At 42.1% G+C, this 23229-nt stretch overlaps 1 protein-coding gene across 5 annotated transcripts in view; it reads right to left on the reverse strand.

Moving 5' to 3' along the window:
- grm5 (glutamate metabotropic receptor 5) overlaps window positions 1-23229 on the reverse strand; it is a 1174932-nt gene that overhangs the window by 1145946 nt on the left and 5757 nt on the right. The window contains exon 1 of one of the 5 annotated variants that reach the window (XM_003219343.4): window positions 12514-15189. The exons of the other annotated variants lie outside the window; for them this stretch is intronic. The gene's annotated coding sequence lies outside the window, so the exon portion shown is untranslated. Of the gene's footprint in view, window positions 1-12513; window positions 15190-23229 lie in introns of those variants that run through there. 5 annotated transcript variants of the gene reach the window in all.

The following is a 23229-nucleotide window of genomic DNA, read 5'->3' on the forward strand; positions in this document are numbered from 1 at the left end:
TGTAGTGAGGTTTCTGGGCTGTGTGGCCATGTTCCAGAAGCATTCTACCTCCTGACATTTTGCTCACATCTATGGCAGGCACAAGGAGCCCCGGTGGCGAAGTGTGTTAAAGCACTGAGCTGCTGAACTTGCAGACCGAAAGGTCCCAGGTTCAAATCCCGGGAGCGGAGTGAGCGCCCACTGTTAGATCCAGCTTCTGCCAACCTAGCAGTTTGAAAACATGCCAATGTGAGTAGATCAATAGGTACCGCTCTGGTGGGAAGGTAGAATCATAGAATCATAGAATCATAGAATAGTAGAGTTGGAAGAGACCTCAAAGGCCATCTAGTCCAACCCCCCGCTAAGAAGCAGGAAATCGCATTCAAAGCACCCCCGACAGATGGCCATCCAGCCTCTGCTTAAAAGCCTCCAAAGAAGGAGCCTCCACCACGGCCCGGGGGAGAGAGTTCCACTGCCGAACAGCCCTCACAGTGAGGAAGTTCTTCCTGATGTTCAGGTGGAATCTCCTTTCCTGTAGTTTGAAGCCATTGTTCCGTGTCCTAGTCTGCAGGGCAGCAGAAAATAAGCTTGCTCCCTCCTCCCTATGACTTCCCCTCACATATTTGTACATGGCTATCATGTCTCCTCTCAGCCTTCTCTTCTGCAGGCTAAACATGCCCAGCTCTTTAAGCCTCTCCTCATAGGGCTTGTTCTCCAGACCCTTAATCATTTTAGTTGCCCTCCTCTGGACGCTTTCCAGCTTGTCAGCATCTCCCTTCATCTGCGGTGCCCAAAACTGGACACAGTATTCCAGGTGTGGTCTGACCAAGGCAGAATAGAGGGGGAGCATGACTTCCCTGGATCTAGACGTTATTCCCCTATTGATGCAGGCCAAAATCCCATTGGCTTTTTTAGCTGCCGCATCACATTGTAGGCTCATGTTTAACTTGTTGTCCACGAGGACTCCAAGATCTTTTTCGCACACACTGCTGTCAAGCCAGGCGTCCCCCATTCTGTATCTTTGATTTCCATTTTTTCTGCCGAAGTGAAGTATCTTGCATTTGTCCCTGTTGAACTTCATTTTGTTAGTTTCGGCCCATCTCTCTAGTCTGTCAAGATCGTTTTGAATTCTGCTCCTGTCTTCTGGAGTGTTAGCTATCCCTCCGAGTTTGGTGTCATCTGCAAACTTGATGATCGTGCCTTCTAACCCTTCGTCTAAGTCGTTAATAAAGATGTTGAACAGAACCGGGCCCAGGACGGAGCCCTGCGGCACTCCACTTGTCACTTCTTTCCATGATGAAGACGACGCATTGGTGAGCACCCTTTGGGTTCGTTCGCTTAGCCAATTACAGATCCACCTAACCGTAGTTTTGTCTAGCCCACATTTTACTAGTTTGTTTGCCAGAAGGTCGTGGGGGACTTTGTCGAAGGCCTTACTGAAATCTAGATATGCTACATCCACAGCATTCCCTGTATCGACCCAACTCGTAACTCTATCGAAAAAAGAGATCAGATTAGTCTGGCATGACTTGTTTTTGGTAAATCCGTGTTGACTATTAGCAATGACCGCATTTGTTTCTAAGTGTTTGCAGACCACTTCCTTAATGATCTTTTCCAGAATCTTGCCTGGTATTGATGTGAGGCTGACCGGACGGTAATTGTTTGGGTCGTTCTTTTTTCCCTTCTTGAAGATAGGGACCACATTCGCCCTCCTCCAATCTGCTGGGACTTCTCCTGTTCTCCAAGAACTCTCGAAGATGATTGCCAGTGGTTCTGAAATAACTTCCGCTAGTTCCTTCAATACTCTTGGATGTAGCTGATCTGGCCCTGGGGACTTGAATTCGTTTAGAGTGGCCAGGTGTTCCTGGACAACTTGTTTCCCTATTTGGGGTTGGATTTCCCCCAATCCTTCGTCCATTCCATGTTGCTGAGGTTGAAGATGGCTTTCTTTTTGTGAGAAGACCGAGGCAAAGAAGGCATTAAGCAGTTCTGCCTTTTCCCTATCCCCTGTCACCATCACCCCATCTACTCCTTGCAGTGGCCCTATCGCCTCCTTTTTCTTCCTTTTTCTACCAACATAAGCAAAAAAACCTTTTTTGTTGTTTTTTATGTCCCTGGCAAGCCTGAGCTCATTTTGCGCTTTAGCCTTGCGAACCTTTTCCCTACAGGAGTTGGCTATACGTTTGAATTCTTCTTTGGTGATTTCTCCCCTTTTCCACTTCTTGTGCATGTCACTTTTGTGCTTTAGCTCAGTTAGAAGTTCTTTGGACATCCATTCTGGCTTCTTTGCACTTGTCTTATTTTTCTTCTTTGTTGGCACTGTTTGCATTTGCGCCTTGAGTATTTCACTTTTGAAAAACTCCCATCCATCCTTAACTCCCTTGTTTTTTAATATCGGCGTCCATGGAATGCCGCTCAGTAATTCCTTCATTTTTTGGAAGTCAGCTCTCTTAAAGTCCAGAATGCGTGTTTGACTTGTCTTAGTTTCAGCATTCCTTTGTATTGCAAACTGCAGGAGCACATGGTCACTTGCCCCTAAGGATCCAACCACTTCAACTGTATTGATCAGGTCTTCCACATTTGTTAAGATTAGATCAAGAGTTGCTGATCCCCTTGTTGCCTCTTCTACCTTCTGGACCATAAAATTATCTGCAAGGCAAGTGAGGAATTTGTTGGACTTTGTACTCTTGGCTGAGTTTGTTTTCCAGCAGATATCGGGATAATTGAAATCGCCCATGACTACTATATCTCTTCTTTGTGCCTGTTTGGTCAGCTGTTGACAGAAGGCTTCATCAAGTCCTTCATCCTGACTCGGAGGTCTGTAGTAGACACCCACGACAAGATCTTTTTGAGTCCCGGTTCCCTTGATTCTTATCCAGATGCTTTCAAGCTGGTTTCCCGGATTACAGTCTTGCATTTCTTCTGCAACGTAACTGTTTTTGACATATAAAGCTACTCCCCCTCCTCTCCCCTTTGTTCTATTTATGTGAAAGAGGTTATAGCCCTCAATGGTTAAATTCCAGTGATGGGAGTCATCCCACCAGGTTTCAGTGATGCCTATGACATCGTATGTGTGGTGCTGTGCTAGGAGTTGGAGTTCGTCTTGCTTATTTCCCATGCTCTGAGCATTAGTGTAAAGACATGTAAGCCCCTGTGACCTCCCCTCGAACTGTTTATTTGGGATTATTGTGCTCCATGCAGTCATGCCGGCCACATGACCTTGGAGGTGTCTACGAACAATGCCGGAGATGAGCACCAATCCCCAGAGTAAGACATGACTGGACTTAATGTCAGGGGAAACCTTTACCTTTACCTATGGCAGGCATCCTCAGAGATTGTGAGGAACACATAGATGTGGGTGAAACAACAGTAGAGAAGACTTCTGGAACATGGCCACAAAGCCCGGAAAACTCACTGCAACCCAGTGATTCTGGCCATGAAAGCCTTTGACAACACATCTAGCTTCAGTTTAAGAAACCCCAGAGAAGGAGACTCCACCATTCTCCAAGGCAGGATATACCATTGTCAAACATCTCTTATTGTCACGGTTATGAGTTTAGCAAACTGTTGATTTATTTGTGTTGCCGTCTTTAAAGTATTGTGTGTTTTTCACTGTTCATCAGTGCTTGCAGCTGCATCTATATATGAACAGAGGAGGGGAAATTTGGATAAAATGCTTCTGTTCATTTGATCAGAGCAGAAGCAAGTCGGCAGCCCTGGAAAGGGATTTAAAAACAAAACAAGGCATTTCCTCATTCTGACAAGGGATTCTATATTTTAGGCTCCAGCTAACCCAGTTACAGTGAAAACAACAAAGAAACTTGTGGCGTTGGCACCTTAAAAAGGAACGTATGTATTATGACTTGTTCGCTTTCATGCCACTCTTTAAGATGTTGCAATGGCATTGTAACAGTGCCCACTAGTGGCATCCCATTATAAACATCTTTTCTACAATACTTTGCCATCACATTCCTAAATTAATATACGTATTTTAGGCACCTATATTAATTGAGATGTTTGTTCAAAATTGGAGAATGGTTAGCATCTTCCAAATTAGACAAATGGAGCAAGGAATTGTGCCTCTGTAGTCTAGACACTGTCAACATGAAATATTCTGTTAGAATAGCAGTGGTCCCTGAACCTCACAGTATGACTCTTATAGATCTGTGTACTCATGCTGGCAGAAACTGTACTACACAAGACCACAAGTGATATGGCATCCTATGAATACGCATGTGGGGATATATCTCACTATGTAGATCCCAAGAGCCCTGGATTGTGCTTATAATATAACACAAAAATGGACATTTAAAACACATATATATTGAAAGGAACAAGAGAAACCATAAACAATGGCCCAAATCCATTTGTTAGTCCAAACAACAGCTGACACATTGGATCTATAGGGATTTGATAAATTAGACCCTGCATGCATTCCACTGATTCAAGTATTCATTGATTATGTAGACATAATAAGAGTAATAAGAGTGGAAAAACCACTGTCTTGCATCCTCAGCTTCCCAGCTGTTATGGTGGCTAAGAAACAATAATATCAATCAGACAGACCCTGATTCTGTTTCTTTTGCCTGATGAGAAAACAGCCTTAATAATAATTATTATAATAAGTAAGTTTATTTAGTTTATTTTATACCCCACCAACCATCTCTCCAAAGGGACTCAGGGCAGCTTACAAGTGGGACCAGGCCCAGGACATACAACAAAATTCATCAACAAGATGCAATTATATACATAATCACATATAACAATCCAATTAAAACATAATTTTAAAAAGCAAGCAGCGTTAAAATTATATCAAACCAAACTAGTATAAGCTAAGCTCTCTCATCTTATTGCACCTATTTTTAAAACATAGCTACATTGGGTACCTATTCATTTCCAACCCAACTTCATTTAAAGCCCTCAATGATATGGAGTCAGACTACAACAAGGACAATCTGTACTCATAAATCATTACACATTGGACCATGACGTATCAGTCATTCAACTGTCTATATACACAATAAACACCTATATACTGTAATGTTACAGCAGTGCCTAGGTGAATACAGAAGTTTCAAAGTTACTCAATTCATTTTTTCATGTATATGAAGCCATTTATGAAGAGATAAATCCCAAGCAGAATGCCAGCCATAATCTATACAGAACATCAGTTTAGGAAAAAGTAAATCAGTGAATGAATGAAGTGGGTTTCTCAAGGTCCCAAGACACACAGCTCTATAAAATGGGGGTAATGGCAGTGGGTTAACTTACAGGGTTAAAAAGTCTACAAAAAATTATGCAAGATTTTGACTGAGTGCTCTATGGTACTATATACAAGGTTATAGTCACTGGAATGAAGATAGCAGTGCAGTTGCTTCATTTAAAGCTCACCAATAAGGTTTCAATAATGTTCATGCAGCTAATTCAGCCATATAAAAGTTAAAGCTGAAGTGTGCGGCATAGAAGGTAAATACAGTGTGGTATACAAAAAATATGCTAATGTAAAAACATTGCTTCAAATCATAAAAGGTAAAGCAACAGCACCCAAAAATAAGCTCTTTTCCTATGTGCGTAAAATATCTAACCCATGTAAATAGGGTTCCAGAAACCAAAGCAAAAAAAATCATTACTTTTGGTGATATCCATTATTTAATAGAATCCATTATTTAAAAATGAGGCGGGACAAATGTCTCTGACATTTGTCTTAAAGGTATTGCAATAATTCTTGCTGAGCTTGAATATGAAAAATACTTGGACACTTAGCATGATGTCTAGGCTTCAAAAGTCAAAGAAATCCAGTTGTAGGTAACTGGGGAAAAAGAAATTTCCAACGTAAGCTTCCATGGAATTGCATTAATTTCAAAGATTATTTATTTATTTATTTATTTATTTATTTAGGGTACTTCTACCCTTCCTTTCTCCTCAACACAGACTCCTTATAGCATATCAGCATAAAAGATCCATCAAACTGAAATACATAAAAAGGTAAAACCATAATAAAACATCAATCAAGATTCAACTGGATTTTGTTTTGTCTTTTTGTGCTAAAACAGAATGCACAGTTCTCTCTTTGGATACGTCTCTACACCAAGTTCCAGGCAACAGTTCGTAGATATGACGAAATACTTCTTAAAAGCTCAGGCCATGAGAAATACCTCGTTCTTCTAAAATGCTGAAGGATTCTTATTGAACCAAAGATTCAGAAGGGGCCTCATGAGCCATTGAGTCCAGCCCACTGCTCAATGCTGGATGTCCAGCTAAAGCATCTCCAACAAACAGCTCTTTTTGAAGACATCAAGAGAAAGAGACACCACTATCTCTCCAAGCAATTGGTTTGATTGCCATATAATTCTTACTTTCAAAAGGTTCCCTTTAATGTTCAAAGTTTGCTCTTGTGTACCTTCAAACCATTAGACTAGTTTTATTGTAACAGACTAATACTGCGGTTAAAGAAGTACGATGGTTTAGCAAAGTCCACATACTTATTTACACATACAGTATGTATCTATTTTAGATGTTGTGATAGCATGTGTGTTTTTCTTATTTAAAAAAAATCCGAAGTACTGTAGTGATTTTATCAATGAGGGCACATAGATTACTCCCCAAATCTTTCAGGAAGTAATAGGATTAGTATTTTTCAGCTGGCTGGCATCCATGGTGCATTGGGAGTTTATTTTGTTGTTATCCAACACATTAAAAGAGTGCTAATTTGGAAAGGGCTGTTTTAATCTACTATCAGTTCTGCACTTGGATAGCATATGTATGCCTAACAACAAATTATGACATCATCCTAATTGATATATTTTTCAGCCTACCTGACCTAGTTATACTCTATATCTGTAATGGAGTCCTCTCAAAATAGAGAGGATCAGCTAGCAAGAACTGTCTTCAGGAGGTACATCTGATTGTCATACTTCATACACAGAGGCCAAGAATATCCTAATCAGATAGATTGCCAAGGAATAAAAGAAAGGGTGCCTGCAGACATGGGAGTTTTTCTCTGTAGATGTTGACAAGAGCCAACTACATGGCAGGGCAGTAGTGGCAAAGTTGTTCTCTCCCATAATAAGGCCCAAGTAACTCCAGGAAGCCCCCAGTGGTCCATCTGGTTAAACCGCTAAACTGGTGAACTTGTTGACCAAAAGGTTGGCAGGTCAAATCCGGGGAGTGGGGGTGAGCTCCTGCTGTTAGCTCTAGTCTCTGCCAACCTAGCAGTTTAAAAACATGCAAATGTGAGTAGATTAATAGGTACTGCTCCGGCGGGAAGGTAATGGTGCTCCATGCAGTTATGCTGGCCACATGATCTTGGAGGTGTCTACAGAAAATGCCAGCTCTTCGGCTTAGAAATTGAGTTGAGCATCAACCCCCAGAGTGGGACACAACTAGACTTAATGTCTGTGGAAACCTTTACCTTTACCTAACTCCAGGAAAATCTGATATAAATGTACCAGCTTCTTCTGACTAAATTCCTTCCTTCCTTCCTTCCTTCCTTCCTTCCTGCCTGCCTGCCTGCCTGCCTGCCTGCCTGCCTTCCTTCCTTCCTTCCTTCCTTCCTTCCTTCCTTCCTTCCTTCCTTCCTTTGAAAAACTGACTCTCCCACTTCCCTTCCTCCACACTCACCATGACAGATAGAGTTAATATGAAAACAACAGAGAAAAAGCAAAGTATGTTGTCACCAGACAGACAGACAAGTAGATGATATGATATGTCCTCCTGTCTGGGATTCATTTTTTTAAAAAAAAAATAGCATTCATAGGATAGGTGCAGGGAAATCTTGTAGTGTCTACATAATAAGGCAACTATGTCCTGTTGTTTTATTGTGAGGATATATCTTTTTTTCCCTCTTCTCAAGTCAGCCCTATGAGCCTTAAAGGGAAGGCTATATGAAGTGTCTAACCACATTGAATGCACTGGATCTAATCCAATTTCAGAAGCAATGCAGGGTCAAGTCTGGTTTACATTAGAACAAATGATGGCCAGGGAATACCAGGAATCTCCAGGTAGCATTAAGCAAGAGTCCTCTCTAAAAATCTAGGAAGACAGTTAAAGTTTACCATACTAGGTTAGATACAAGGGTCCCATTCAGGAAACAAAGGCTTGCAAAACCTTTTAAAAAAACTTCCACCATAAACATGCATATGCATACACACAAACACATCACAGAAGAGAAGCATTTTCGGTTGACCTATGAATGTAGTTTATAGCTCTTGCCAGTCCGATCAGGGATTTGATGCCCTAAAACCCTTCAGCCGCTAAGCACCAAATGCACACTTTAACAGGCTCTAGTTTAGACCTTTTTAATGACCAGCCATTTGAGAATACTGAAAAGGAATGGAGGGGATATAAACTGTGACACTGTTCCACCGGCAAATTAATAAAGGAAAATAAAGCCGGTGAAGCAACCATCAGATTATTTATCGGGAGCCGTGAATGTCCAAATGTAAATTGTTAACTCATGCTGTAACACTATGCCTGTATCTCACTATTTGTCATACTGCTCGGGCATTGCTGTCTGTGTTTGCTGTTTTATCTCTATCCTTACATTCAAAGCTGATAAACATCCTAGTATAAAACTGTCTGCTACAACCACTATAAAAGTTCAAGATCATTCCTACTTAGGCATTATAATGTGGTTAGTTTTTTTTTTTAAATCACCATGTTCATTCTAGTCCAGAATGCATTTTATGTTCTACTAAATTGTAAGACAATTATATAAAAGGTCATTTGGGAAATGTCACATCATTCATAAAAAAAAGATATGTAGCATTTTTCTGCATAACAATTTTGCCAGAAAGAAAGCAAGAGCAGAAATGCTGTGATGAGAATGCTTGTGTCAAGTAGATAACTTTTCCATTGGGCTAAATGATGCTCCAGAAATAGGCATTTATGGCTGGTGGTCGCTAGCTCTTCCACTAATTGTATAGAAATTGAAGAAAAAGATTTTAAACTGGGATGGGGCAAAGTGTTTTGCCATCCAAGGCTGCATCAACAAATGATACCAGCACCTCAAGGGAAAGGGCGTAAGACACAAAGTCAGCCAACGCAACCAAATCAAAAATCCACAAAAGAGCAATGCACAAAAATACATCATGCAAACTCTCAAAGCTCCACTGGCTTCTCCATCAGCTAAGTCATTGCAATAAATGAGCAATAAGTCCCATCCCTGGTTGCAAAATTACAACAACAACAACAACAACAACAACAACAACAACAACAACAACAATGTAAACAATTATTATTTTGCTGATGTTCTATTAAACCCAAATCTGTTATGTGTAGCAGCTACTGAACCCTTCCTGACAGTAAGACGAGCCCTAGTTTAAACATCTAGAACCCAGATATCAATGTTCTGTAGCTATCGGTTAGCCAGACTCAGCTGTAGAGCGTACAAGCTGCTATGAAAAGCTTACGCTAAGGGAACTTGTATTTCTTGAATGTCTGTAGGATTTCTTCCCTTAATCTATATATTTCCATTTTTAAAAAGAGCATCATCCATAAATGTTCGGTAGTCCTGCCTCACAAATATTTGTCTCTGCACACAGTGGGACTGCGGAGATTCTTACAGAACAGGGAGGTGAAAGAGTACCAAAGGATACATTAAAAATAATAATGCCAGCAAGAGGATGTAATGCCTGCTTAGGAGACCATAGTCAATCAAAATAAATAGAAATGAAGCCATCAAACCCATGCTTCGTCTCTTTAGACATCACTTTTATTCATATATTCCTGATTGAGAAGAACTGTTTAATAGGGAGGCTTTTATTTAGATACGTTTTCCAAAAGGATTTCCATTGCTACTGTCATAATAACATCAACTAGCTGACAGGGTTGATCCCAACATGAGAAAGGCCAAAAAAGCAGATGACAGATAAATTGTGGTCAAGACTTGATTTAAACTTTGGGAACCAAGGTGATCTAGTAAGTGGTGAGCCCCAAAGCCTAAAGAAATTGGACTTAAATTTAGTGTCAGACTTCATTTGTCAATAGACTTGGTAATAGTCAATTGATATGGATCTATGTAGAAAACAGTTTTTTTGGATACCATGATTAAAGACTATCAGTGTTTTGGGGTTGGGAATGATGCAATGCATGTAGCACCACAATTTGACAGTGAACAAGCAACCAAGTAGCACTGTTCATCTACTGTGTAGATGAGGAAACTCAATGCAGACCACATCTTCTTTGGTGCCATGTATGTCCAGAGGAGGGCAACCAAGATGTAAAAGGTCTGGAAATGAAATCCTGAGAGTAATGGTCTATTTAGTGTGGATAAGATAGGTGGTATGATAGTCATCTTTAAATATCCCAAACGATGTTATACAGAAGATGGATCAAGCTTATTTTATGTGCTTCAGATACTAGGACACAAACTTGCAGGTCCAAATTACAAGAAATTGATTGCATCTAAACATCATGAAAGACTTCCTAATTGTATGGTTATTTGACAGTGGAACAGATTACTCCAGAAAGTAGTAGACTCTCATTCTCTGGGGTTCTATAAACAGAGGTTGAGTGGGCATCTGTCAAGAACAATTTAGCTATGAATTTGTGTGTTAGAGCATTGGACAAGAAGACCCTTGCAGTCCATTCCAGTTCTACAATTCTATGATTCCTACTGTGAGATCAATCACTGCCAATCATTATTTTGGCAGATGGCAGTTTTGGCACTCTTCAGCTCTGGAAATAAACACCTGCTTCAGGGGTTCAGTGATTTTCCCCCCAGTATTGAACCCAAGGTCACCCCTGCTTTCATTACAGAATAATTGCAGTGTCCTAAATTGTATTATTTATACATCCCACTGTTGATGGGTTGCATGAATAAATTTATCTGCAGTGACTAGTAAGAGATAGATTTTCAACCACCTGGAGATGCATGGTGCAGTAGTCTTGGCACAGCAGTTAATCATATAATCTTGTGAGAGTTTGTGGTCATTGCATCTATGGACAAGATGTTCCTGCTGATCCAGAATTTCATCTGTTGATAAAATCTCAAAGAGTTGTGGGCTACCTCCATGGTGTGGTGGGTTATGTTGTCCATAAAATGTGTGGTGCAAAGTTATGCAACACCACAAGAAGAAGGAAAGCGAGTCTCAATCAAGAATCCAAAACCCAATCCAAACACATTCTTCTGAAAATGAGGTGGGATGGGTGGCTATATCTGAAAGATCCTTGTTACCTAACAAAAAGTAATCACCCTTTCTGATTTTGAAGATTACATTTGGAGTCAGAATCGCGACTTCACCTGTAAGCATGCGGCACATAAGTGGAAAGTCTCCCTTCCCTATTCTTTATGCAACAGGAGGAGTGTTCACCGACACTTAATACAGACTAATTACTTTGAATTAACCATCTTTCCATATTCTCAATGGGATGTGATTTTGTTTCCTTCTCTACATCCTCAGCAAGCACTTCATTATTGCGGATTCGGATTGGTCTCTCTTTAAAGATGGAAAACTGGGGATATCTGCATGGCAGTTGTAAAGCAGTTGGCATGGAAAGCAAAGAGCTGGAATGGTAGATGCAACAACAGGATGGAAAAAGAACGGAAAGAACCACAAAACCAGCAGCCCAACCAGTCTAGGGTCCCACCTCTGTCATCCCTTCCCACCTCAAGAGAAAAGACATGAGAACTTCAGCTGATCTCCCCAATGGGATGTGACTGGCTCCTCCACCAAGGGAGCACTAAAAACACATGAACAAAACAACTAATATACGGTCCATTTTCCCTCTGTTTTCTCCTGCCTAACTTTGTCCCTTTTCTGAAGGAGCTGTCTTGACTACCTTTCTGGCAGCTTCCCTCTGTATTGGGTGCTCTCCTTGGTGCTGAACAGCCGGAGTGGGGTGAGCCCAGGCGAAGAACGGAGGCTGGCGTCTCCAAGGGGTGGGAAGGGGGCGTTTGGGAATCCATGACAACTGGTGTGCGCGTGTGTGTCTTGGGGAGCAATCTCAGCTTGTGCTTGGCATGCCTGTTTGCCTTATTATACAGTCCGATGGACCCTTTGTATCCCCATATACTCCTACATACACTGGACAGCGTTGTAGGTTTTCTACATTGTAGGACCCTCTATTTACCCATTTCCTCCTATATACATTATACAGCCTTCTATATACTTACATACAGGTTTAGGGACCCTTCATTGCAATCAATGGGCTCTAGGCACAAGACGCAAACAGCGCGACGCCCCCTCCCCAAGGTCACTGGGGTTGCGAGGGGAAGACCATTCATTCCTCACCACATTCCCATCATTATCCTCATCACCATCATCTCCATTCAGCCCCCCTCTCCCTTCCTCGACTTGCGCCCTGGAATCGCAACTATGCCAAGGTGCTCGAGTCCACACCACCCAGCCTTGCCCTGCGCCCCGAAGGTCACTTCGGAGGGATGTTTTGCCACCCTAAAAAAACGCAATTTCCCTCCGTGGTCTCCTTCTCTGTGGGAAGCCTTTGAAAAACCGAGAGCGAGCCTCGATCAACCTAAATCTCCACACACCCCATTTGCACACCCTGGGCGAGCAGCCCTCCTTCCCTCCCTACCTTATCCCATTCCAGGATCCGTGCAGAGCCGCCTCCTTTCTTCTGCCTTCCTTTCCCCTTTCTCCCCTTCCCTGGCGCGCCGGACCGTCGGGAGGAAGGAAGGCAAAGGAGCTTCGTCTGGCTGCGGAATTCCTTCACTGTCGGGCCGAGAGAGAGGAAGAGAGAGAGAGAGAGAACGAGAGGCAGAGAAGCCGCTGCCTCCTTGCAACACGAGGCGGGCAGGTTGGCTCTCCTTCTTCCCGAGTGGCACCAAGACCACGAGTCCTTCTTGCTTTCTCTCCAGCGATTTGGTTTCTTTCTCCCTTGCTGGGGAAGGAGGCAAGCAAGCAGGCAAGCAAGCGCCCTCCTCCGCCTCCTTTTCGGGCACCTCCTCCCCTTCTCTTCCTTCTCTTGCTATGGCACAAGCATGGCTCTGGTGGCTTGTCTCCCTAGCCCTTCTTTTTCTCTTTTCATCTTCTTCTTCTGCCTCTTCCTCCGACACTCACTCCAACGTCGCCTCTCTCTGACCTTCTGGTGCGACCCCCGAAAATCCTCTCTTCCCCAGCTCTGCTCTCTTTCTCTCCCTTCACCCCACCTCTCTCTCTCTTCCTCTCTATGAGGATAATTCGGGATTCTGTCGCCACCAGATCCCAGTCTATTCTCTTCCCGCCTCGATCCCGGTCCACTGGCTCTATTTGTAACTAATAGAAGGTGGGAAATGAACACCCACTCCCCGCAGGCCTGGGTCCAAGCAGCTTCACTTCTTCCAAACTGTGAAATGGGTACAAACAATCATAGAATCAATGTGTTGTCGAAGGCTTTCATGGCCGGGATCACAGGGTTGTTGTATGTCTTTCGGGCTGTGTGGCCATGTTCCAGAAGTATTCTCTCCTGACATTTTGCCCACATCTATGGCAGGCATCCTCAAAGGTTGTGAGGTATGGAATCAGAATCATAAAATAATAGAGTTGGAAGAGACCTCATGGGCCATCTAGTCCAACCCCCGCCAAGAAGCAGGAAATCGCATTCAAAGCACCCCCGACAGATGGCCATCCAGCCTCTGCTTAAAAGTCTCCAAAGAAGGAGCCTCCACCACAGTCCAGGGCAGAGTATTCCACTGCTGAATTCGTCAATTCATCAGGGAATGGGGATTCAAATCTTGGTCTCATGGTGAGGAAGTTCTTCCTGATGTACAGGTGGAATCTCCTTTCCTGTAGGTTAAAGCCATTGTTCTGCGTCCTAGTCTCCAGGGCAGCAGCAAACAAGCTCCCTCCCTCCTCCCTAGGACGTCCCTTCACATATTTGTACATGGCTATCATGTCTCCTCTCAGCCTTCTCTTCTGCAGGCTAAATATGCCCAGCTCTTTCAGCCACTCCTTATAGGGCTTGTTCTCCAGACCCTTGATCATTTTAGTTGCCCTCTTCTGGACAAATTCCAGCTTGTCAACATCTCCCTTCAACTGCAGTGCCCTGCCTGGAGACGTGCCTGGAGCCCCAAGGATCAATTTGGACCTTCGTTCCTCAGATGGTAACATCAGAAATCACTACTTCTGGTTCAACCACAGCAAGGGTGAGATGAATTTTGTGGATTTTTTTTGAGAAATGAGAGAATGTGGCATGGCATCACCATGCTGTAGTAGTTTAATCAATGGGGTATGTCTCTGGAGACCAAGATTTGAATCCCTGTTCCCTGATGAATCCACAAGTTGACCTTGGGGGAGTCATATATTTTCAGCCTCAGAGGGAGGGAACACCAAGCCATTTCTTAAGAATCTTGCCAATAAAATCCCATTCTTTAAAGTCCCATAGTTTAGAAATGACTTGAAGGCACACCACAGTAACAACACAACAAGAAGAAGACCATCTGTTTTAAAATCTTACCATCTCAAGTTCAGTCCTAGGCATCTCTAGTTAATTGTTTCTCTCCATTTGTAACATATGTCTCTGACATATCATAGTATCATAGAATCATAAAGTTGGAAGAGACCTCATGGGCCATCCAGTCCAACCCCCCGCTAAGAAGCAGGAAAATCACATTCAAAACACCACCGACAGATGGCTATCCAGATTCTGTTTCAAAGCCTCCAAAGAAAGAGCCTACATCACACTCCAGGGCAGAGAGTTCCATTGCTGAACAGCTCCCTCTCACAGTGAGGAAGTTCTCCCCAGTGTTCAGGTGGAATCTTCTTTCTTTCCTGTAGTTTTAAGCCATTGTTCCGCATCCTAGTCTCCAGGGCAGCAGAAAACAAGCTTGCTCCTTCCTCCCTATGACTTCCCCTCACATATTTATACATGGCCCTTGTCATATCTCCTCTCAGCCTTCTCTTCTGAAGGCTAAATATGCCCAGCTCTTTCAGCCACTCCTTACAGGGCTTGTTCTCCCGACTCTTGATCATTTTAGTTACCTTCCTCTGGACACATTCCAGCTTGACAACATCTCCCTTCAATTGCAGTGCACGGAATTGGACCCAGTGTGATTCCAGGCATGGTCTGACCAAAGCAGAATAGAGGGGTAGCATGACTTCCCTGGATCTAGGCACTAGACTCCTATTTAAGCAGGTCAAAGTCCCATTGGCTTTTTAGCTGCCACATGACATTGTTGGCTCAGGTTTAACTTGTTGTCCATAAGAAGCTGCCTGGAGTTCCAAGGATCGATTTAGACCTCAGTTCCTCAGAGGCTAACATCAGAAATCACTACTGGCTCAACCACAAGAAGAGTGAGGTGTATCCAGGCCTGTAGCGAGGGGGGGGGGGTTTAGGGGTTCAACCCCCCCCCCCCAAAATTTTTCAGGTTATAAAAAAACCCTGGTTTACTCATGAATTTTAACTGGTTAACCAAATCCCCATGCTAAGTCTATGAGACACAAAACATTAAGAGTCCCTCCAGGCACTATCTCAAGCAGATATTGACAGGTTTGTAGCGGGGAGGGGTGTGTGCTAGGGGTTAACCCCCCCCCCAAATTTTCAAAACCCCTCCCGAAATTTTTTTCAGGATAAGGCCCTGGGTGTATCATATAGATTTTTTGAGAAATGAGAGAATGTGGCATGGTATCCCCATGCTGTAGTAGTCTGATCATTGGGCTACATCTCTGACGACTGGGATTTGAATCCTTGTTCCTGATAAAACCACCAAATGACCTTGTGGGAGTTGCGCACTCTCAGCCTCAGAGGGAGGAAAGACCAAGCCATTTCTGAAAAATCTTGCCAAGAAAACCCATGCCTTAAAGTCCCATAGCTTTGAAATGACTTGAAGGCACACAACAATAACAACACAAGTAGAAGACCACTTCTTTTAAAATCTTATAATCTCAAGTTAAATCCTAGGCATCTCCAGTTAATAGCTTCTCTCCACTTGGAGCATAAATCTCTGACATGCAATCCCAGAGAGCTTCTGCCAGCCAGAATACACAACACTGAGTTTTAAATGACTAGTGTAAGGCAGATATCTTTGTCTCTAAGACTATGGAGAGCATTACATTGGGAAAGATGCTTTTCAAACTGAAATACCCAGTTTCCATTTGACTGGCATGGCTGGTGGAGCTATTTGCAAATATTTTGTTGACAATAAAGAACAGCATCCCTTGGCATGTAGTTTGTTGAGCATGCCAGCCTGTTCACAGGCATGACCTCCGTCATCTTCACATCAGCTCCATAAGGTGAATTGATACCATTATTCCTCACTTGTAGGTGGGTGCTAAGAGACAAAGCTTCACCTGCCTGCCTACTGAGCAGTTGCTGCAGTGAGATTTGAACTGAGGATGTGGCAGCTTGAAGTGTCAGCTGCTACATGGCACCCACTAAATCTTTTTTTGAACAAAAGGATTTGTAATTACATGCACAGTGCCCAGAAAGGAGATGAGATCTTGGAAACAAACAGAACTTTAAAGATCTGGCATCTCATGGCCTTCCAAGAAGCTTTGCTGATTGAAGCACAGGCCAAAATGGTATTCATCAACCCAACAAAAAAGCTATCTGGACTCCTGATTGAATAGGAGTCATTCAAAGGCATCCTGAAACACATCTGAGATAAATAGGACTGAATCATAGAGCTGGAAGAGACCACACACCCTTCTGCCATGGAGGAAAAGTACAAAGTATCCCTAACAGATGGTCATCCAGCCTCTGTTTCAAAGCCTCCAAAGCAGGAGCCTCCACCACACTCCAAGGTAGTGAGGTCCACTGTTGAACAGCTCATACGGTCAGGAAGTTCTTCCTAATGTTCAAGTGGAATCTCCTTTCTTGTCAATTGAACTCATTGTTACTAGTCTCCAGGGCAGCAGAAAATAAACCTGCTCCCTCTACCTTATGACATCCTTTCAAATATTCAAACATGGCAAGCACATCTCAGCTCAACCTTCTCTTTTGAAGGCTAAACATCCCCAGCTCTGTAAGCCATCCCTCACAGGCCGTGGTCTCCAGACCTTTGATCATTTTAGTTGCCCTCCTCTGGACTCCTTCCAGCTTGTCAATATCCATCCTGAATTGTGGAGCCCAGAACAGGACAGTATTCCAGGTGAGGTCTGATCAAAGTAGAATAGAGAGACACCATTACTTCCCTTGATCTAGACAGACACTATACTCCTTTAGATGCAGCCCCAGACCCCACTGGCTTTTTTAGCTGCTGCTGGAAATAGGCAATAGTGCATACTTTCTTAGTGGATTCTTAACACAATGGATCAGTTTGTGTTTAAAGACACCCCTCCATCCTCAAAAATAAAATAAAATAAATAAAAAGGGGAATGGCTGAAAAATCAAAAGGAACAGTCAAGGTTTTGTGTTTCTGACTGCCTAAATGTTAAAATCAACCCTGCTGCAATTTTAATTTTAGAAATGACATGCATCAGGTAGAAAGCTTCTTGATCCTCGTTCTGCTTGTGGGCGGGGGAGGAGACGCATAAACCTTCTCCTTCCAGCTTTATCCCAATCTGTTGTCAAACCTTGTTTACCTCTGGGGTAGCTGAAGATGACGAATCCGATCAAAGGAATCATACTGCAAATCTTGCCCCTTCCCTCACCAAAAACAGCAAGATTATGCACCTACAAACCTCTTTGAACTCAGATCAAGCTGTGATGTTCATGAAACATTGCTTATCAAATTTGCAGATGACACAAAATTAGGAGGAGTAGCTACACACCAGAGGGCAGGATCATCATTCAAAATGACTTCAACAGATTAGAGAGCAGGGCCAAAACTAACAAAATTAATTCCAACAGGAAGAAATGTACAGTACTACACTTAGGCAATGAAAATGAAATACATGGATATAGGACACCTTACTTAAAAGCAGTACACTTGAAAAGGAGTTAGGAGTCTTAGTAGACCTCAAACTGGACATGAGTCACCAATATCTAAAGCAATCAATGTGATTCTAGGATGCATCAATATACAGTATTTAGATTGAGGAAGTAATGCTGCCACTCTGTTGTGCTTTCGTCAGACATCATCTGGAATACTGTGTCCAGTTCTGGGCACCACAATTCAAGATGGATATTGCCAAGTCCAGAGAATTAAAATTATCAAAGGTTTGGAAGCCAAGCCTTATGGGGAGTGGCTTAGGGAGCTGGGTATGTATAGCTTGGAAAAAAGAAGACTGAGAGGCAACATGATTTAAATATTTAAATAGATGCCATATTGAAGTTAAAGCAAACTTGTTTTTCTCCTGCTCCAGAGACTAGGACATCAAGCAATGGATTCAAACTGCAGAAAACGTGATTGAACATTAGGGAAAACACCTTGATGGTAAAAACTGTTTGTCAGTAGAATACACTGCCTGGGTGGTGCCTCCTTCTCTGGAGGTTTTTCAACAGAAGCTGGATGCCTGTCTGTCTAGAGTGCTTTGATTGTGTGTTCCCGCATGGCAGGGGGTTGGACTGGATGCCCTTGGGGCCTCTTCTATGATTTAGATGCTGCTAAATGGCATAGAGCATTTAACCCCCCCTTGCTGAAAACTTCCCTGGCTATTGGTCTGTTTTCAGGCACAATGCAAAATGGAAGATATGATTTATATAGGACTAAACAATTTAGATCTTAAAGCTCATACTTCCCCATATGAGCCTAGGTATTACAGATTTTGGGAGAGGGGCTTCTCTCTGTCTCATCATATTTCTGGACTCATTTGATTCGAAGCTTTCTTGGTGACTTCTCTTAGGCTATGGAACGCCATCTCACGAGAGGCTCAACCGGCCTCCTCTGTTTTCCCTTCTTCATCATCATACCAAGGTCTTTTAATTTAATTTTTAAAAACCTTTCCACTGGTAGAGGATCTTTTAATAGTGTGGGCTATTTTTATTTTCCATGTGTTTTTAACTTTAAAATTGGATATTTTTTTGTTTGCATTGTATCACTTCAGCTATACAGGAGGCCCTTCACTTTCATGGGTCCTAGGGGTTCAGAACTCATGTGAAAATGTGAAAAATTGGAATTTTAAAATGCTTTTTAAAAAATCTGGAGCACACCTCTTTAGGGAACTTTGCATGGGCCAGGTTAGCACAGCTGTTTAAACTACCTGCTGTAGAAGTTCCTGCCAACAGGAAGATTGGCAGTTCAAGCCCAGGTTGAGGTGAGTTCCCATCATCAGCCCAGCTTCTGCTCATCTAGCAGTTTGAAAACAGCAATGTAAGTAGATAAATAGGTACCACTTTGGCAGGAGGTAAAAGACGCCCAGAAAAACATGCCAGCAACACTCTGACCAAGAAAGGAGTCCATGAATGACACAACAGCACTTCCCCATGGCCAGGTCCAGCACAGCCAGATGACAGAGATGAAAAGAGGGAAGCCTTGCCTCCGTTTATGTACTGTCTGTCTCTGTCAATTGTATAACAGCATTGAATGTTTGCCATATATGTATCTGTAATCTGCTCTTAGTCCTCTTAGGGAGATAGAGCAGAATATCAATGAAGTATATTATTATTATCACATCCTCCAGCATTACTCTGTAGTCGACATCTATCAAACAATGATAGTGTTGTGTTGGAAGACTTAGAAATTCCTTGTGATGACATAGTAATCATATCCACAAATATTCAGACCTTCAAAAGTTAAACTCGCCAACATGGAGGGCCGAATGTACACTAAAAGCTGCTTTGAGTCCCAGACCAGCAGAAAGGTGGGATATAAAATAAATAAAAAACAAATAAATAAAGTCATTGGTATACCGCAGAACTCTGCTTACCGAGGAAGTGCAAAAGTCCAAAATATAATAATGTTGTTTTCATGGTTTATTATCAAAACAGTATTTCATGCACAAGCAAAAGGCATCCAGAAGAGCTAACATTCATCAAAATGGAAATATCTGAGTCAAGCAACCATGCTCAACATACGGAAAGAGCACCATGACAAAATCATGTCGGCTAGGATCAAAACAACAGCTAAAATGTTAAGAATAATACAGAGAGGCTTCGGTCCATGAATCATCTCCTTCCGTCTTTGATTCCTAGAGGCTGGAAGGTCCTTGAATTTTTAAAGCTCTGTCCTTGTGCCATTTCTCTCCCCCTCTCCCTCTTTCATTCCTCTTTTCTCAATTCAGCTAGAAGCAAAATATTGTCCAAGTAAGTCACTGCATTTAACCATAGGCTATTGTAAAAAAAAAAAAAAAACACCTGGAAAATATTGATTACTAACTTCCTACGATTTTGTAAGCCTAGTGTCTAGATGCAAACACACACACTCATTTTCAAAATAAGGCATTCTATGAAACCAGAGGTCAGCTTCCAATTAGCCTTTTGCAAGTGTTGCATCTTTTATTGTCTTAATAAAAAGATGTTCAGGACTAAGGGCAGGGAGAAAGTCAGTGCTGTGTAGTGGTTTGAGCCTTGGAGTATGACTAGAGAACAGGGTTCGAATCTCTGCTCAGCCATAGAAACCCACTGGGCAACCTTGAGTAAGCCACACTCTCTCAGTTCAAATGCTTTCTGAACAAATCTCACTAAGAAAACCCTATGACAGGTTCAACTTACAGTCTCCATAAATCAGAAATTACTTGAATACACACAATAACTAGAGTGAGAGACTGCGAGGAGATAAAAATCATTCCTGTAATAAAACTGCAATTTTTCAAGGAATCACACAAGTTTTAAACAAACAAGAGACTTTTCTGTTTCTAGAAAGTCCAGATGTGGCTCCTTGCCACCTCTAATTTTAGATGGAATAACTGGGAAAGCAGGGCTGGGATGCTCCCTAATGGTCTCAAGATCGACATGGTCAATGCCTACCAAAGTAAACCACAGTGGATTAGATAAACCAACAGACACTGTTATTTCTGTTTCTGAGGGGCACAAATGCCATTGGTAAGAAATCAACTTCCTACTGCTGGATGGATTAGATATTGGAAAGTGTATTTCTTTGAACTACAATGCCTAGTATAATTACAGAACTGTAATCCAGAAGGCAATTACCCCATGGTTTGGAATGAACCAGTTCTCCATTTGGGTTCTGCTGCCATCCTGTTCATCAGTTGCTAGACAAAATTCCAGAGCTGAGGCTAGAAATGTTGACATCTATCTGGTGAGTGTTTGTCACTGATTTAAGTCCATGGACAGACTTTTAAACTAGCTGCACAGTCTCAATTGGGAATTGAGACTATGCATCTCATTTGACTTTGTGGGGATGACAGCAAGGAAGCCTGATAAAGAAATAGTCCTTTGTAGAATATTCTCGCTAGTATGGACTAGTAGTTTGAGTGTAGGACTATGATTCTAGAGGCCACAGTTCTCTGCTTAAGAAATCTGTGACAATTTCTCAAATTATTTTCCCCCAATAAAAATAATGGCATTGGCCCTCCAATATTTTATGCCTCCCCCCTCCCGCTCAAATTTTCCTTTAGTCTTCACCTTTCTAGCAACTGATTAACTCAAAACTTCAGCTGGGCATTTAGAAATACAGTTTAGGTGCCTTTGTGTGTGTGTGTGTCAGGAGCAACTTAAGAAACTGTAAGTTGCTTCTAGGGTGAGAGAATTGGCCATCTGCAAGGACGTTACCCAGGGGATGCCCAGGTGTTTTGATGTTTTACTATCCTTGTGGGAGGCTTCTCTCATGTCCCTGCATGGAGCTGGAGCTGATAGAGGGAGCTCATCTGGATACTAGGGTTCAACCCCCACTCAGTTATGAAAGCAACTGGATGACCTTGGACAAGTTACATTCTCTCAGCCTCAGAGGAAGGCAAGGGACCAACTGGGAACAAATACAGGCAAAAAAACTCCCCTTAGGGTTGCTAATGGTCAGAAGCAACTTGAAGGCTAGCAACAAGAACAACAACATTCTTCCAATACCTGGTATAGCCATTTAGAAAGCAGTGTGACACTCCTATTTATCAGGTCAGCTAACTGAAAACAATACTATGACAGCCTGAACTCATGGAAACATAATTAATTTTGGAAGCTAATTAATGTACTGGAAGAGAAGGTTGGGAAACTTTTAAGGATCAGGAAGAATCTGGTCTGGAAACCTGGACAAGTACCTCAAGTCAGATATGAAAATGTTGGCTTAAACAAACTAAGGAAATGACACAAAATCAGGCAGCTTTCTGTTTTCCTAAATCAGAGTTGAGTTCTCACCATCCCAAGACAATTGTCTTTGGGGGCCATTCCACTTGGCCATTGTACAATTATTACATAAGAGTTGCTAGGTGGATTTTCTCATTTTCCTGTTCTCTCTTGCATTTCCTTTGTATCTTTTCAGTTTGATCATAAGCCGTCATGACACTATGGGTGCATCTACACTACAGAATGAATGCAGTTTGACAGCTTTTTGACAGTCATGCCATGAAATTCTGGGAGTTGTAGTTTTATAAGGTCTTAGTCTTTCCTGCCTACTGATGCCTTGTCAAACTACAACTCCAAGGATTCCATAGCATTGAACCATGGCAGTGAAAGTGGCATCAAAGCACATTCATTCTACAAAGATGCCATGGCATCCTAGGCAAGTTATTCCACTCAATATAATGTGCTTGGTAAGGATGATTGATTACTGGTTCATAAATGCTTTTTCAATTACTGGTTAATCTGACAGTGTATGAATTGTTATAGTATTTTGATTGCCATTAGCTGTGTTCTAATTCTGGCCCCAAACCAAAAGAAAAATGGGGCATAAATAAATAATCAGAATAGAATATGTATTATATAATAAATTATTCACTTCGTGTGTTTATTTTTATAATAACAACAAAAATAATTGATTAATCACTGTTTGTTAATAACAACATCCCTGAAATAATAAAATGGACAGACCTTGCCAAACCTTAATATAAACAAGGTTCATTCTTTCTCAAAGAATAAAAGAAATGCCACTGTTGACGCCTTTCATATCCAAGGACCAGTATCAATATCCAGCACCAATATCCAAATTTAAAGATATACCATTGAATACTAAACTCAGAATCTTTGATGAAAGTCATTCCCAACTTTTGCTCCTCTAAAGGGTTTGGACTTCAGTTCCCAGACTTCCTGAGAGCTGGCCGAGCTGGCTGCAGCTTCTGTGAATTTAAGACCCAAACACTTGGAGGGCTAAAGATTATGACTACTGTTCTTTGATCATATTCTCAATATCAACGTATGGTTGTGAAAGTTGGACAGCAATGAAAGTTTGATAAGAAGACCAACAATTCATATGAGAAATGGTGCTGGGCAAGAGCCAGCTTGGTGGTGTGGCTAGGACAAAAGGACAAAGGCAAACCCATTCTGAACAAATCTTGTCAAGAAAACCTCATAATAAAAGCAAACACTTCAGGAGAAAATGCTGTT

The sequence above is a fragment of the Anolis carolinensis genome, chromosome 3 (assembly GCF_035594765.1).
Source record: "Anolis carolinensis isolate JA03-04 chromosome 3, rAnoCar3.1.pri, whole genome shotgun sequence".
Taxonomy (NCBI): domain Eukaryota; kingdom Metazoa; phylum Chordata; class Lepidosauria; order Squamata; family Dactyloidae; genus Anolis; species Anolis carolinensis.